This window comes from Crocuta crocuta, unplaced genomic scaffold, assembly GCF_008692635.1.
Source record: "Crocuta crocuta isolate KB4526 unplaced genomic scaffold, BGI_CrCroc_1.0 scaffold249, whole genome shotgun sequence".
In the NCBI taxonomy this organism is placed as follows: domain Eukaryota; kingdom Metazoa; phylum Chordata; class Mammalia; order Carnivora; family Hyaenidae; genus Crocuta; species Crocuta crocuta.
Genome location: NW_027533262.1, coordinates 1,520,551 through 1,536,951, shown reverse-complemented (window position 1 = coordinate 1,536,951; position 16,401 = coordinate 1,520,551).

Sequence of the window (16,401 nt, the reverse complement as noted above, 5' to 3'; positions counted from 1 at the left end):
AATAAAAAATATAATAATTTTTAAAAGATAAATTAAAAGTTCATAATTTTAGGTAGCTGGGAAGGAATATAATCACCCCAAAGGGCCTAAAAATAAGGAATATTTATTATTGTAATTGCCTACCAACAATGTGACAATTAGGTGTAAAAAGATGATTTATTTATAAAATAAAAATTAGCAACTCTTTCTGCTATTTTTTGCTACATGACAACCCACCCCAAAACTTAGTGTCTTAGAACAACTTTTTATTTTTCAAAATTTGCTGATGCACTAATTTTGGGCTTATGGTGTCACTGGAAGCTTGAATGGGACTGGGTAGTGTAATTTGACCTCACTTTGACCTCACTCTCATTTCTAGGGTCTTAATGGGGATTTTTGAAAAGCTGGGATCTCTCTCTACTAGTGGCCTTTCATCATTCAGTGTGCCTAGCCAATCTTCTTTACATGGCTAGCCCTATATGCAAGTAGTTGTCAAATATCTCTTTGTATTACATTTTCTGGCATCCCTTTGATCAAAACAAATTATATGGCCAAGTCCAAGGACAATGAGAGAGTGGACTTTAATTCTACCTCTTAAAGGAAGGAAGGGCAAAGAATCTTAGACCACTTTTAACCTGACAGCCCATCCTCTGGCCCCCACTATTTATATTCCTTCTTCATGTAAAATACACTCAACTCTCCCTAAGACTATCAAAAAGTCTCCTCCTGTTGTAACACCAGGCTTAGTTTTGAAGTTTAGTATCTAATCATCTACACCATATCCAGGTGTGTGTGGATGGCGTGCCTCATGCAGTTCTGTGGGTGGAACCCCTTGGGCGAAAGTAATCAAGCAGAGATTTGCAAGTTAAAAAGACAAGTCATCTGAACACCACCCAACCAACACATGTACCCAACTTACGACAATTATATAGGGACACAATGATGACAAGATAATTTCCACTTTTCAGAGAGTGGAAAATTGGAACTACCTGGCAGTGACAGGTATATAATTACTTGTAAATTTGACCAAGCACCTCTCCTCAGTTTCTGTACTTCTGTAGCAAGGAATGTTCCCTGGTAAGAGTCTGGTTCTGTTCCCTGGGAGTGATTTCTGCATCAATTCAACTCTTCTGCTTCTTGCTGGCTCTTGGCTCTGACGTCTATAACAAAATTCCTTTACCATAAAAATGGCCAGACTTTCATTCTATTTTCTGACTGGAGATATCCAGACCTTCGTTGGAAGGTTTATTTTCCATATTGTTTTAGAGTGGGGAAAACTACCACAAGCATGGAATGTAAGGGTAAGATGCCAAATAGTTCCCACCACCTGATTAGAAACTGTCTCTTGCCTGTGACCCAGAAGGCTCTTCTAATTTTGCATTCTGTGTTTCATTCCATGCTAATACATATCCTCCATGTTTGAATAGGGATTCATTCTTGACCTCAAAAGCCATATTCACATTTTTTCCCTGAAATAGCCTTTTACTTGGAGCTACATGTAAATTTATTGTAGGACTATGCCCTTAAAAATTTTTAGAAACCCTTTATTTACCTGTCTACGAAGGTCTACTAAGCACTGTCTCAAATATTTCAGAGTCCCTACTAATTAATATTTCAATTATACCCTGGACTTTATTTTTATATTGTTTATTGTGAGGATCTTTTGCCTTCTTGAGTGACTGAAAACAAGAAACAATTTAATATTTGAATCCATTAAATCCTGTTTGCAAACTAAAAACTTCATTCTTCGGTCCATTTCTCTCTTGAAATACCCCATGATGCCACTAAAGAAATCCAATTGATACTCTTTCCTTTGTTCATCAAACAGTAAGAGATGCTGACCATTTTCATTTATATGGGTATTCTGCTGGATTAAGGCTTTTTGTTACACTTTAAATTATTTAGGTTTACCTCTGCTTTAAAATGTCTTGAGGGCAAACTTTATATTGTGTATATCAAAGAACCCTCCCTCTAGCAGAACTCCTCTCAGATGGGGGAGGTCAGTGAGAGGACATGAACCTCAGCTGATGTGTGAACTAGACCCAGGTGATGACATGCTCCTCAGTCCTTGGAATGTGCATTCTCTCTTCTTTCTCACTCCAGAAGCTGCTTTAAGGATATAGCACTGAGATGGACATGGTGTTGAGATCATCTGGATGATACCCAGTACGGAATTTAGTTAAGATCTCTATACAAACTTATAAGGTTTGGCAGATGGGTGCATAGATCTACTAGTCTTTCAGCTGTCCAATGCTAGCTTTGCAAATAAGTTCCATGGCTTACCAAGCCTGCCACCTACCAATATGGAATGGCCTGCCTTTTTCTTTGATCTCTCCCTCCACATATGGGGTCCAGTTTCATATTACACCTAGGAAGGTCCCAAGGAGGTTTAAAACCATCATTCATTCATTCATTCGTTCATTCATTCATTTCCCCCCCTCCCCCATTCCCTCTCTCCTTTGTGGAACAGACCCCCACCCCTACTCCAGTCTCCCATTCTACCACTACTGTATTCAGCAAAAGTCAGATGGAAAGTCTTGGCAGGAAGATAAATAGCTCCCCTTTGGACATACAAAACTCCAATCCCTACAATCAAATGGTTATAAAACTTCTGCTGGTCTCTTTACCTCAGTAGAGTCCCCTTTTCTGTGGCAGATCCAATCCTCTAGTCACCCATCCCTTGACCCAGCAAATGCATCCAGTGATCATCAATGGGTACTATCCCAAGAAGGGCTCACTGTTAACTGTAATTTATTTCCTTTAAACATCTTTTCATGTGTAGATTTCTTTTTTAAGATATATAAACACACATATATATATATATATATATATATATATATTTTTACTTTGTTAGTTATTTTTCAGTTGTTACCAAAGTAACACTGGTCTGTTCTAAGCTTTTATATCCTAAAAAGAAGGAGGGAGAAGAGGAGGGGAGGGGATGGAGGAGAGAGACTTCAAATTATGTTCTAAATAGTATTGCAGTCTATTTGATTTCTGATTTGGATATAGCAACTGTCAGCATTCTCTCTTGTTTGATTCTAATTTTAAAATTATTTTTCTGTCTTTTTTTTTTTTTTTTTACAAATAGTTTATTGTCAAGTTGGTTTCCATATAACACCCAGTGCTCATCCCCACAAGTGCCCTCCTCCATGCCCATCTCCCCCCTCCACCTCACACCCTCTAATTTTAAAATTATTTTTAAATGTACAGTTTCAACATAGAAGTTTCTTCATATTTTATACTTTGTTCTTTGTAGTGGATTGTGAGCAAAAAAATACTTATACTCTAACAGCTTTCCCTGGAAATATGGACAACCATATTTATAGTTTTTTATAACTTTATTTCAATGCATTATTTCTATTTGTTTCTTTTTTTGGCCCTCGATAGATTATAATCTCCATTAACATTAGTTATATTTTTATCATGAAAATTACCTCTGACAGCCACAGATTATCTAAAATTGCATCACTAATGTATCTCACCTGAAACAGTACCAATAAAACTTTTAGTGATGAAAATGTCTATATCCATACTGAAAAATATGGTACCTAAAGTCATAAGAGTATATTGAGAACATGGTAATGCCTAATACAGCTGAGGGGCTGGATTTTAATTTTAATTTATAGTTAATATAAATCATTACATGTGACTAGTAAACATCATACTGGACAGCAAGGATCATTCCTTTCTAGAAAGTATATTAGGATTTGCCTTTGTATTCATTTCTAAATCTATTATATTATTTGCTGGAGACAAGTACTTGCCACCTATGCTTTAACAAAGTTACTTGTATTTCACATGTTGATTTTGTCAGTTAACTCTCATTTGGCCTAATTTCCTCATTTCTAGCATGTTAGTTTCTCTGGAGCTTGGCTTGAGCACTATACTGAACACCAGTCCAGTGACTAATCAGAGTCTTTCCAGTCTGATTTGTTTCTTTTGTATCATTTCACTGGAGGCTAGCTTCTACTTTATAGACCCTCCAGCCTCTTGCTAAAATACTATAAATTTAGTTCCTGGCCAGGGCCATAGTGTTACAGTTAACCCATTGCCAAAATCCTGGTATCTCCCACCTAAGAGGACTCCCTGAATAAGAGGACTGGTTTGCCACAATGCTTTAGAGAGAATGTATGCATTATAAATTGACCTAGCTACTAATCAGTTACTATTCCTATGCAGTCCTAATATTATTTTCCTCATTCCAACTACCCCCATTAAACTCAGGGCTCATCATGATTCCCTGTGGTTTCTTCTTAATAATGAGACTAGACACTTGATTAGAATTCAATATAGTAATTTTAATTGGTTGATAGATGTAAAATCAGGGAGAACAAAGAACAAGGTAAATGATCAAGTACTAAACAGCACTGATGGATGAATGGTTACTTTTAATAGGAAGAGGAAGAGATTACTGAGTTGCCAATATTGAACTGGGAAAAATAAATATTTATTTCACTTACAATTTCTCAATTATCTCATTTCAGGTTTGAATATTTGATGTATTTTATTTGCCCTTTTATCAAAAAGTCACTAATTTAGAACTTGACAGTAGCTATCTCTACTACCTGCTACTCTCGCTGCATAAATCTGTCTTTTCAAGAGTACAATCCCACCACTGAAGTAACACATGATGTTTAAAGTATCTATTCAGTTAGTATTAATTAAGCATACCTTGAAATTTCACTGGGAAAAAAAGATTGCTTTCTAGACCTTCTGGGCTCAGTTCATTTAAAAAAAATAATTGCCCTATTAATGGTTTGGAGTTATTCTCTTTTGTAAGTGAATAAAATTATAACTGAATTTTTTATTAAAAAAGATGATTTATGGAGCTTTAAAGGACACACATATGATTTTAAGGAATTCCATTTTTCAAAGCCTTTGAGAGATATGCCATTTTAGTTGAACATTTAAGATCTGCAATTCTGACACTTAGAGCACACAGAGAACTTCATTAATCTCAACCAATGATATACATCAGTTCCAAAGGAATATACCCTCAGCCCAAAGTAATATATATGCCACAAAAGCATATGTGGAAGCTTTATTTTTATACAGAATCGAAAAGAACTACTTTATTTATAAATGTCTTACCAAAGATACAGTGAATATTTGAACCTAATTTTAGTCACATACTTGCAGCCACTTCAGATACAAGGTTTTCTAATGCACCTAAACTGAAACAGCATATGGATTATATTTTTAGGCAATCTACAAACTTTGAGTGGAAAAAAATCTGCAAATCTAAGTGAAAATAAATAACATTTCCTGTCAACACAGAAGGTGTTACTCCCTCTTAATTATCATAGTAAGAAATGTAACAGAACAAAATAAATTCAGAAGAAAACAAAATATCTACACAGGGAGTGTATATTTGGGGAAATAATTCTGTCACTTACAAGATGGCAATGTTCATACTTAGAGATTTTCATACAATTTTCCCTTCTGCATGAAAGTAAAGTAAATTCTTTTTAGTGACCTAGATAATTTCAATGTAAAAACTTCATTACTTCAGTTCTGTACACATATTTTTATTTAATGGGTTGAATGTCCAATTCAAAATCTCCATTGCATTCATATGTATAAACAGAAAAGAAAAAGCAATACATTTATTCAGTGTTAGTGGATGATTTTAGAAGAACATCTGGTTGAGGGAAAAAAATACAGCTCTGAGATCCCTGTGAGTACCCACATTGTAGTGATAAAAAATTAGTGCTGGTATCTCAAGGAAAATATCTAAAAAGGAAGCAGTTCTCAAAACTACCTAAAAACAATAAAATATAGTTGCCAGTATATAAATTTAGGTAGCCTTTTAAAATACTCATTCTATTTTAAGAAAAAAAGTAAAAGTTCTACAGAGAAAGATGTAGTTTTCACCCATAAAAAAGCAAATGAAAGATATTAAATACTTTACATGAAGACACAAAAATGTATATGCCATTTCAAACAATTTCTTCAGTAATACTTATTTTTTATATTTTTTTCTTACAATTATTTATTACATATAAAATGTTATTCAAGTGTTATTTTAGCAAAATCCACTTATTTATCAAAGACATACAAAATACTAAATAAAGGCTCAAATCATTTCTAGCATACCACATTCATTTATCTAACTATCAGAAATAAGTGTCTTGCTGTAGGTCAATTACTGATTAAGTGGCATGGGCTCTCCCATAAATACAACTTTATGTCTATGTTAAGGTATTTGCAATAGGGAAGAACAATTTAATAGGAGATTAGAGTAAGAGTAAAATAAAAAGTCAAAATGTGATAAGAACCAAAGCTAAAGAAGGAAAAGTTAATTCCAATTAGGAAAATACAGAACTAATTCTAATGTGGCTAAGGAACGTGGGCAGACTTTTGAAAGACAGAAATGAATCTGTGACAAAACCATGTAGGGTAAGAACACTGAAGAAGGACATCATGAAACAGATACAATAGGGCAGGAGTCAGAATTTTTTTTCTACAATGGACTTTACAGTAAAAATTAGTTTCTGCTGCAATTACTCAACACTGCCATTATAGAATGGATGCATTCTCAGACAGTATGTATATGAATAGGTATGGCTATGTTCCAGTAACACATTATTTTTAAAAGTTGAAACCAGGTTATGGACTTTCATGAATGACATTCATCCACCTACCCATTTAATTAATATTTTTAAGGGTGTGTAAAAGTTCCAAGATGCTATAAGACTCTGTAGATATGATGGTGAATACATGAGCTCTCTGTCTTTGAGAAGCCGTATCTAGAAGGACTAATAATCTTACTCCAAGCCACTCCATTTTATATTCGTTTAGGTCTTAAGTTTAAAAGTTTAATGAATTTCCCCCCTCTCCCACTTACCCAAGATGACTTGGATTTAAAAGGGGTGGGGGGAAGGACTGGGATAATCAATCTTTCTTAAATTCTTAAATCCTCATTGACCAGCTTTTCCTTTTCTGTTTTATTTTTTAATGTTTTATTTATTTCTGAGAGAGAGAGAGAGCGAGTGAGCAGGGGAGGGTCAGAGAGAGAGGGGGACACAGAATCCGAGACAGGCTCCAGGCTCTGAGCTGGCCGCCAGCACAGAGCCTGACATGGGGCTCGAACTCACGAACCGCAAGATCATGACCTGAGCTGAACTTGGACGCTTAACTGACTGAGCCACTCAGGTGCCCCTCTTTTTCTGGTTTTAAGGGACCAGTTTGTACAGTCTGATCACTACAATCTTCCTGCAATTAAATAAAAACAACAACACTAAAAACTAAATTAAAAATTAGTTTATCTTTTTTTACTCCAAGTTTCTTCCTGCCACCAGCCCTGGTGACTTCTAATCTATCTACTATCTCTATGAATTTGACCATTCCAGATATTTCCTATAATGAAATCATAAAAATATTTGTTCTTTTGTATCAGCTTTATTTTACTTATCCTAATATTTTCAATACACATCAAAATTTCACTCTTTTTTATGGTTAAATAATATCCCTTCATATGTATATACTACATTATGTTTATCCAATCATCTGCTGATAGACACTTGGATTGTTACCATCTTTTGCCTATTTTGAATAATGCCGGTAGAACATTCATTGTTACGATCTATTTAATTTCTGTTGTGTGTGTGTAAGAATATTTTGAGGTCATGTGGTAATTCTAATAGTCCAGTAGGATTGCACATTATTTTGTAACTTCTTTTTTCACTTTTTCTTATATGATTTATAAGAAAAATGCATGAAAGAATAAATGCAAATTGACGTTAATTGGTACACTATATATGAAAGTGTAATATGTGACAATGACAATATAAAAAGGGAAAGTTAGAGATGTATAGGTACAGAGTGTTTGTATATTATTAAAATTACATTCAAAGTAACTTATTATAGTAAGATACTAATTGTAATCCCGTAAGAATCCACTAAGAAATCAACTAAAAATATACAGAAAAGAATCAAATGGCACACTACAAATAATCAACTAATTACACCCCCTGCCCCCCCCAAAAAAAACACTAATGGAGAAATTGAGAAAACAAATAGCAAACTGGCAATAGTGTTTCCTACCTTATCAGTAATTTCTTATAAAGTAAATAGATTGAACTCTCCAATAAAAAAAGCAGATTATCAGAGTGAATAAAACCCATGTTCAGTGGCCCTGGGTGGCTCAGTCGGTTAAGCATCCAACTTCAGCTCAGGTCATGATCTCATGGTTCGTGGGTTCGAGCCCAGCATAGGGCTCTGTGCTGATAGCCAGCTCAGGGCCTGGAGCCTGCTTCGGATTCTGTGTCTTCCTCTCTCTCTGACCCTCCCCTGCTCACGCTGTCTCTATCTCTCTCTCAGAAATAAATAAAACATTAAAAAATTTAAGAAAAACGTTCAATCTGTGTATTATTTACCAGAGGCTCATGAGACATAAAGACACAAGAGATTAAACTTAAACGGATAGAAAAATATTCCTTAATCATTGCAACTGAAAGATACCTAAATGAATTTATTATTATCAACAAAAGAGAGTTTAAGTAAAAAAAACTGTTAAAAGAGACAAAAATGGCATCATATATGGACAAGAGTTTCAATTCAATGAAAGACAGAACAATTATAATCATCTGTGTACCTTACAACAGGGTCCCAAAATATATGTAGCAAAAATTGACAGATTGAAGGAAGAAATATTTCTACAAGGGATAAGACTGAACACACTTCTTTCAATAATAGATAGAATGAGACAAGGATAATAGGGAACTTGAACACTACTATAAACCAATCAGACCTAATAGATTTTTACAGAGCACTCTACCCCAAACAGGAGAACACACAGTCAGTGCACATGGAAAAATCTCCAGAATAGACTATACGTTATGCTACAAAATTTATATACTTAAATCAACTTTAAGACTGAAATCATATAAGGTATCTTTTCCAATCATAAGAAAATGAAACTATGAATTAATAACAAGATAAGCTGATGGTAATAAGAGTCTATCAAAGAACAGGAATCAATGAAAGAGGTGTTCGAGTTAGACTTAGAAAATAAAATTTAAGCTCTTAATAGGCAGAATTAATAGTAAATTATATACAGTAGAATGCAGACTTTATGAACTTGATGGATACTGAAAAGTATCCAGATGAAACACAAAAAATAAAAAAGAATAGAAATTAAAACAATAATGTAACACTTCATTAGGTACCAGGAAAATTCCCGATATATATCCAAAGAGAGACCAGTAAACAATAAGGACAGAAACTAGGACACAAAGAATGACATCACTAAGTGGCTTTAAAAAAAATCTGCCTAAGTATGGGATATTTTAGTCAGTTAAGCAGCTACCTCTTGGTTTTGGCTCTGGTCATGACGTCAAGGTTTGTGAGTTCGAGCCCCGCATCAGGCTCTGCATTGACAGCATGAAGCCTCCTTAGGGTTCTCTCTCTCTTCCTTGTTCTCTGCCCCTCCCTTGCTTCTGCTTGCTTGCCTTCTCAAATGAATACACTTTAAAAATATAAAAAATTAAAAAAATCTGCCTCAGTATGTATATATATTTGATCTGAAAAAGGATACTTTTTTTAAATGAAAGAGAAGCAAAGATATTCTGGAATCTTATTATCTTATTGAGAGCAAAAAGACCAATTCCATAAAACCTCTCCTGCTGTCAATCATGACCTGAGAAGACAGCAACACCTGAGCAAGAGTGACATGATGGTGTAACCAGTACAGATACACCCCTTACCTCCTTAATGAAGAAAATCTTGGGGCACCTGGGTGGCTCAGTCAGGTAAGTGTCCAACTTTTGCTTAGGCCATGATCTCACAGTTTGCGGGTTTAAGCCCTACATGGGGCTCTGTGCTGACAGCTCAAAACCTGGAACCAGCTTTGAGTTCTGTGTCTCCCTCTCTCTCTGTCCCTCCCCAACTTGTGTGCACCAGCTTGCTCTCTCTCTTGTTCTCTCTCTCTGTCAAAAGCAAATAAATAAGCCTTTAAAAAATGAAGAAAATCTCTGGTCCCAACTGTTTTGTTTTGTTTTGTTTTGTTTAGCTGTTAAATTTTTATTAACTCCACAGAGGTAAAAAAATCATACCATGTGGGGTTGAGTGCTGCCTGGTCCTCAGTCAATTGAACTGCATGAACACGCAGCCCATGAACTTCCAGTGGCAGAAGTAGCTCAGCATCTGATCCAGGGTGTCTTGGGCCTGATCCAGGGAAAACATGGACTTGGTAGCCAGCAGGTGCAGAAAACTATAGGCCTCATGGCAGGACAGGGCCAGCAAGACTGTTCACACTACCCCTGGGTAGCCAACAGCTTTGCAGTTCTATATAATAGGTTTTCTCTCACATGTCCATTTCTCTTAGCCTTTTGATTTGCTTCCTCAACATTCTTTAAAGGAAATTCTGGAAAATGTACATCATTAAAAATGGAGACTCCTTCAATTTCTCAACCCCCAAAGCCAACCCAACAGCATATTAGAACTGGGTGGGTTATCAAGGTAAAGTACTTCAAAGGTAAGGGACTTTGCCTCAGTCCTATAGTGCAATTCTGAAGAAAGGGTGAGTCAAAACACAGGAGACAAGAGAGCACTAGTATTTATACTCCTGTAGCAGGCAGTCATTTGTTAACAGCTGCTATGGAAGCTGTAAATTCTAAAATATTTCCATCTATCAGGGGGCAGCTCCTGGTGTATGCAGACCAAGTGGCTTTTGGCAGCCTGGGGTCAGCCCGCTGAAAACACATACAGGAGCTTGCTGCTGGGGGAGCAAACATATCATAACAGGTATGTGAAAAGTGTGAATCATTCTGAAGGGATATGGGTGGACCTGTGGTATGATCAGCTATGCCACAGTTAATACATAAATATATTTCAATTGTCTCTTCAATAGACATATATTCTTATACATGCCACATTTTCTCCTGCATTGTTTCAAACTTCTATTTTGTCTGTTTATGTACATTGGTTATATTCCAAAATTTTCAATTTTAATAACTTCAACTTTCAAACAAGTCCATATCAGGGGAGGGGGCCCAAGGCAATTATTTTTCCTTCTTTGTAGTAAACATACTTTTAAAAAAGATGGCCTAGGTAATCATCTCTCACAAACAACAGGCATACCTATAAATCTCTGTACAGAGCTAGGGGCTTCATGATACTACTGGTTCAAATATTTTAGCCAATTGCTTTTGAGGTGCTTGAACTCACATGTACAGTAAAAAAATATTAACAGAAATTAGTAAGAATTTTTCTAAAGAGAACTATCCCATGAGTTGAAAATATTTCATTCATTTGGACTATCTTCTAAGGGTCTGAATTATATTAAGAGTGATATGCTTTATATATATCCATAATTTGAGTAGTTTTATCTGTAAGTATGAATTTTTCTAAAAGTTGTAGCTTATAATTTAAACATTTACAAGAATCAGAAAAATATATTGCATAAGTACAAATTTAATGGCTAAAAGTAAACTTAAATATATTCTGTAGTAACCAACACCAGTATATGACATAAATGGGAAAAATGTTATATAGTGAGTACCCTCATTATATTCTCATACTGCCTTTCAAAAATTTAATCAGTATTGATGCATTACATAGTCATATGAAGCATATAATACAAAAATAGTAAATAAAAAGTTCAACAAATGCTTTTAAATTTATTTATTCATTTTTTGAGAGAGCATGCACAGATGAGCAGGGGAGGGACAGAGAGAGAGAGAGAGAGAATCCTAACTAGGCTCCCCACTGTCAGTGCAGAGCCCGACACCAGGCTCAAAAACATAAACCATGAGATCATGACTTAAGCTGAAACCAAGAGTCAGATGCTTAACCAACTGAGCCACCTAGGGCCCCAAACAAATGCTTTTAAAATTGAGTTTACTATGTAAAGATTCAAATATATTATCAATTATCATTAGTGATAACAAGCTATCTAAGTATTATTTCATAAACCCTCTAGCTTAATATAAATTGGGCCAAATGAATAATGTAATCACAATCTAGACAAAGAACATTTGACCAAATAGACCTGTCACAAATTGTTTTTAGGAGATCCAGGTATGAGTGCCTAGTGTTTTTAAATACATTTAAAGAATTACAAATTTAATTAAAATAGACTGATAGGACTTTTATTTTTTAAGAATAATAAAAATTAATGTATCATCATGCCTTTGGGAGATATTCTGCAAGACTTTGGCAAAGTATAGATTTTTGAATCACCTGAATATCACAAAGGATTAGCAGCTGTGAGTGAACTACTTTTACATTACCTAGACTATATTTTATGAGTTGACATTTAATCAGCAGTTGGGCTATGGTGACAAAGAGAGAACTACTTAAGTTGTAATTTATAGGAAAAGGAAAACATTATAGAATATCTGGAATTACAATGTTGTCCTTGCAGCCACCACTCTTTTAACTCTACTGTAGGGCTAAGGTGATTCATCTGTCAGGCAATTCTCTTTTCTCATAATCTGTAAACTGAGCAATAGGCAAAAAGAAAAAAAAAAGTAGATCAATCTACCTATCTTATACTCAAGAAATCCTGACAGTAAGTCTCAGATGGATGACAAATGGAAGAATATTTCAGAGGAATAATTATTCTATTTCTAATCTACAATGTGCTTTTATGCCATTAGGTAAGTTACTCTTCTTTTTAAGTATGGCTTCTTATTTTATATTAGGGTAAAAAGCTCATTAAACTGCATAGCCACTGTAGTGCTGGATGTTATTTTGAATTCTGAGAAATAAATTCTAAATAAATTTATTTATTCTAAATAAAACCAACTGCCCCAAATATAATAAAGACTTTGAAAAAATATGAAAAGTAAATATGTCTGTGATGACTGAATTTAGATTCTGATTCATAAGATATAAAATTTCTGATTTTCATTTACACTGCTATTGATTAAAAATAAAACTACAAGGGCTTAAACACATAATAGGTCTGAATTTATATAAATGGTTAAGTAATATAGGTCTGCTTTAATTGCTTAATTAGCACAGTGACAAGAGTAAAATCATAATGAAATATGAAAAACAGGGGCATCTGAGTGGTTCAGTCAGTTAAACATCTGACTCTTGATTTTGGCTCAGGTCATGATCTCATGGTTTGTGGGTTTGAGCCCCATATCAGGCTCTATGCTGACAATGTGGAGCCTGCTTGGGATTTTCTTTCTACCTTTCTCTCTGCCCCTTCCCTAGTCAGTTGGTCTGTTTGTCTGTCTCTCTCTCTCTTGAAATAAACTTAATTTTTTTCAATATATAATATTCCATATAATAACAGCTGTAGGTGCCAATAAAGAATATAAAAGAGAAGAGAGAATTCTGAGGTAAGCTTTTGTGGGATTGGTCATTTTATATAAAATGTCAAGAAGGAACTTTCTAAGAAGACAATAAGGAAGTGAAGGAGTAAACCATGCAGAAATAGAAAGAGGAAGAACCAGAAAGATTACAAAATCTGTGTGATGAGAGCATGTTTTACCATCCAAGAAGGAGCAATGAGGTCCACATGGTGGAAGTAGGGTGAGCAAAGAAGCTACAGTGGACAATAACTCTGAAGAGGGCACAAGGAGATTAAAAAGGGTTTGGTGAGCCATCCAAAACATGCTGGTTTTACTGCAGAGTTAAGTGAAGAAAAGTGACATGACCTAAGTTAAGTAGTGAAAGAAGAATAGCCTGGCTACTTCTTTAAGAATAGACAATAGTGACAGTGAAGGGCAAGGGTGGAAATCAGGAATACCATATAGGAAACTATTGAAAAACACTATAGGCAAAAAATGTAAGGTGGCAGTCGAGTGATAATTGGTAAGATTCTTAGTATAAATCGAAGGTAAGATTTAACAATGATTTGGATTTGGGATATGAGAGAAAGAGAGCAGTTAACTCCAAAGGCCTGGTCAGAACTATTGAAGAAATAGTGGTGCCCCTTATTGAGGTAAATAGAGTGTATGGAACAAATTTACAATAAAATTAGGTATTTGATTTTCAACAAATTAGGTTTAAGGGTTTGGGTTTGGTTTTGTTTTTTGTTTTTCTTTAGTTGTCAAAATAAAGATGTTAAGTATGCAGTATTACCTAAACATCTAGAGTCCTGGATAGAAATCCACACTTGATATACAAATTTGTGACTTGCAGTATACAGAGGGTATTTAAAGATAAGAGATTAATGTAGATAAAGAGAACCTAAGATAAGGACTGAATTCCCCAATACTCCAAATTTAAAAGTGGAAATGAGGAGGAACTAACACAGGCAGCAGAGAAAGAGTGCTGGTAATTTGGGATCCTCTAAAGATGGTAATCTCTCAAAAGCCAAGTTTCAATAAAAAGAAAATGATCAGACACTGCTTGATTTTCATAACATGGGAATCTCTGATGACTCTAAGAGTTGTGTCTTTAGGTAGGTGGCAGAAGAACAGTGTTTGGAGTTAATTCAAGAGAATGAAGTGTGACATCAGCACAATGACTAAAAAAGACATCCTTGCTCCTAGGATGAGAGACCTTTCTTTTATTTTTATTTTTTTAATGTTTTTTATTTATTTCTGAGAGAGAGAGACAATGTGAGCAGGGGAGGGTCAGAGAGAAAGGGAGACACAAAGTCCAAAACAGGCTCCAGGCTCTGAGCTAGCTGTCAGCACAGAGACCAACGTAGGGCGCGAACCCATGAACCATGAGATCATGACCTGAGCTGAAGTCGGATGCTTAACTGACTGAGCCACCCAGGTGCCCCGAAAGACCTTCTTAACAAGGTGGTGATCTTGTTAGATGGATGCAATAGGAAGTTCTTATATCAGAAGGCTGAAACTATAAGTGCAAGAAACAGGGACAAAGGGACAAAAGTAGGGAAGGAATGTGGTTTGTAGTGAAGAACTAACAGTTTCAGCCAAGAAGACACCCGACTAGGTGTTTCATCTGATAGCCTCTTGCTAGGTGCATCTCACCTAATAGCCCCTTACATGAGCCAGTTTGAGACAACTAGGGTTGTAGACCTACACAGAAGCCCTCTTGATTTATCTTGAAGTCACCTTTAACTCATTATAATACTAAGATCTCCTCTCTTGGGTGAGGTTTTCCACTGTTTTTTTGAACATTGGAATGCATGTACTAGCATGTTGACATGCTACACATGCATAATTGAACCAAAGTACCTATGTGCATTCCCTGCCCTCACCCCCTAATACAGTGAATAAAAGCTTCCTATTCTAATCTCACAGGGAAACAGTGCTTTGGAAACTCTTTCCCTGTCTTCTGACTTGTAACAAGTAATAAAAAATTCTTTGCTTTCAACACTTTCTTGGGTTGTGTTCTATTTAATGCACCCCAAGTAGCAATCCCTCTGTTTTGGTTATAACCTCAACAATAATTTGGCATCCATCCACAGACAAAAGTGTCTTTGTGGGAGCTTAGGTATCCTGCAAAATCTTGGTGCAGTGAGGACCAAGCAAAATCATTTTGGGAAGATGGGCCTGCACCCCAGTGGAGAGCTCAGCAACCATGTTCCCAGATACAGATCCAGAAATAGCTCTGTAGCTCTAAGAACACAGCTACAGCTCTGTCTTGCCTTGGGTCTGTCACCATGCCATAGGCCCGGGCCCATGAAGAGTTACTCCTACCTATGTGTTGAGTAATAGGTATACAAACCTTGGCCCCAGCTCTGGACACTGAAGTAGCTTGTCAACCACCTCCAGCCCCTCTCAGGAGTGATCCAGGAGCCTCTGGAGCTAAGCTTGACAAACTCTGCCACTGTAGATTCTGAAAGCCCTAAAACTGGGCTCTAGATCATGTAAGCTACAGCCCACAAACAGTGTTGTTGGAACAGGGATCAGTCAGAAGACACACTCATCTATACCCCCAGGAGATTTTGAAAGTGCCCCATACTCATCTTGAGCCTTTTCCCAGTTATAGTCCTGAGCTGTTATCCTGGCACAGGGAATCAGCAGAAAACACTCTTGTCTATGTCTCCAGAGATCCCGGAAAAAAAAACCTCTATTCTTGAATCTAGCCCTTTCAGCCACAGTCAGGGATCAGTCCAGCCCATGCAGGGAACTGACAGGAAATAGTAAAAGAGGACGTCAGCTGCCCCCACTCTGACCTCAGACTTTCTAGTTGGGTTCTTCTTTCCAGCTTGTCTTGGCTCAGGCAAAGCCAATGCATTTCCTGACCAGAACTGAAACTACTCCTTCAGGCAATAAGGACTATCCAGAGCCAGCAAGATCCCACCCATGATTAAGTCTAAGACCTTCAATGTCTACCTGCACATGCACACCCACCTTTGCCCTACATTTTCCTAATAAATCTGAAAGTATTTTTGTCATATTAGAGACAATATTTGAGATGCTAGTCTGCTGTTTCCCGTGTTGGCCTCACTGAAATAAATTCTTTTCTGGTTTCACCACTGTTCCTCTCTCTGCCTCTGGATTTTGTCAACATGGGTGGCTGAACCTGGTCTGTTTGGGA